Source organism: Oncorhynchus nerka, linkage group LG10 (genome assembly GCF_034236695.1).
Source record: "Oncorhynchus nerka isolate Pitt River linkage group LG10, Oner_Uvic_2.0, whole genome shotgun sequence".
Classification (NCBI taxonomy): domain Eukaryota; kingdom Metazoa; phylum Chordata; class Actinopteri; order Salmoniformes; family Salmonidae; genus Oncorhynchus; species Oncorhynchus nerka.
Genome location: NC_088405.1, coordinates 71,970,179 through 71,972,408, shown reverse-complemented (window position 1 = coordinate 71,972,408; position 2,230 = coordinate 71,970,179).

The following is a 2,230-nucleotide window of genomic DNA, read 5'->3' as shown; positions in this document are numbered from 1 at the left end:
GACCAGTTTCCCAGTCCCTGCCGATGAAAAACATTGGGTTAATGGGAGGTGTTGGGTTTGCGCCATACAGTGTTTTCCTTGATGGCCAAAGAGCTACATTTTAGTCTCATCTGACCAGAGTACCTTCTTCCATATGTTTGTGGAGTCTCCCACATGCCTTTTGGTGAACACCAAATGTGTTTGCTTATTTTTTCTTTAAGCAATGGCTTTTTTTCTGGCCACTCTTCTGTAAAGCCCAGCTCTGTGGAGTGTACGGCTTAAAGTGGTCCTATGGACAGGTACTCCAATCTCCGCTGTGTAGCTTTACAGCTCCTTCAGGGTTATCTTTGGTCTCTTTGTTGCCTCTCTGTTTGAGGGTGTTTGTGTGTGTGTGTGTGTGTGTATATACAGTGGGGCAAAAAAGTATTTAGTCAGCCACCAATTGTGCAAGTTCTCCCACTTAAAAATATGAGAGAGGCCTGTAATTTTCATCATAGGTACACTTCAACTATGACAGACAAAATGAGAAAAACATTGTAGGATTTTTAATGAATTTATTTGCAAATTATGGTGGAAAATAAGTATTTGGTCAATAACAAAAGTTTATCTCAATTATATACCATTTGTTGGCAATGACAGAGGTCAAACATTTTCTGTAAGTCTTCACAAGGTTTTCACACACTGTTGCTGGTATTTTGGCCCATTCCTCCATGCAGATATCCTCAAGAGCAGTGATGTTTTGGGGCTGTTGCTGGGCAACACAGACTTTCAACTCCCTCCAAAGATTTTCTATGGGGTTGAGATCTGGAGACTGGCTAGGCCACTCCAGGACCTTGAAATGCTTCTTACGAAGCCACTCCTTCGTTGCCCGGGCGGTGTGTTTGGGATCATTGTCATGCTGAAAGACCCAGCCACGTTTCATCTTCAATGCCCTTGCTGATGGAAGGAGGTTTTCACTCAAAATCTCACGATACATGGCCCCATTCATTCTTTCCTTTACACGGATCAGTCGTCCTGGTCCCTTTGCAGAAAAACAGCCCCAAAGCATGATGTTTCCACCCCCATGCTTCACAGTAGGTATGGTGTTCTTTGGATGCAACTCATCATTCTTTGTCCTCCAAACACGACGAGTTGAGTTTTTACCAAAAAGTTATATTTTGGTTTCATCTGACATTCTCCCAATCTTCTTCTGGATCATCCAAATGCTCTCTAGCAAACTTCAGACGGGCCTGGACATGTACTGGCTTAAGCAGGGGGACACGTCTGGCATTGCAGGATTTGAGTCCTGGCGGCGTAGTGTGTTACTGATGGTAGGCTTTTGTTACTTTGGTCCCAGCTCTCTGCAGGTCATTCACTAGGTCCCCCCGTGTGGTTCTGGGATTTTTTCTTACCGTTCTTGTGATCATTTTGACCCCACTGGGTGAGATCTTGCGTGGAGCCCCAGATCGAGGGAGATTATCAGTGGTCTTGTATGTCTTCCATTTCCTAATAATTGCTCCCACAATTGATTTCTTCAAACCAAGCTGCTTACCTATTGCAGATTCAGTCTTCCCAGCCTGGTGCAGGTCTACAGTTTTGTTTCTGGTGTCCTTTGACAGCTCTTTGGTCTTGGCCATAGTGGGGTTTGGAGTGTGACTGTTTGAGGTTGTGGACAGGTGTCTTTTATACTGATAACAAGTTCAAACAGGTGCCATTAATACAGGTAACGAGTGGAGGACAGACGAGCCTCTTAAAGAAGAAGTTACAGGTCTGTGAGAGCCAGAAATCTTGCTTGTTTGTAGGTGACCAAATACTTATTTTCCACCATAATTTGCAAATAAATTCATTAAAAATCCTACAATGAGATTTTCTGGGGTTTTTCTTCTCATTTTGTCTGTTATAGTTGAAGTGTACGTATGATGAAAATTACAGGCCTCTCATCTTTTTAAGTGGGAGAACTTGCACAATTGGTGGCTGATTAAATACTTTTTTGCCCCACTGTATGTGTCTGAGGGTGTTTGTGTGTGTGTGTATATATATGTGTCTGAGGGCGTTTGTGTGTGTGTATATATGTCTGAGGGTGTTTGTGTGTGTGTATATATATGTGGCTGAGGGTGTTTGTGTGTGTGCGCACATGTGTCTGAGGGTGTTTGTGTGTTGTCTGAGGGTGTTTGTGTGTTGTCTGAGGGTGTGTGTGTGTTGTCTGTGTCTGAGGGTGTGTGTGTGTTGTCTGTGCCTGAGGGTGTTTGTCTATATGTGTGTAATGTGTCAT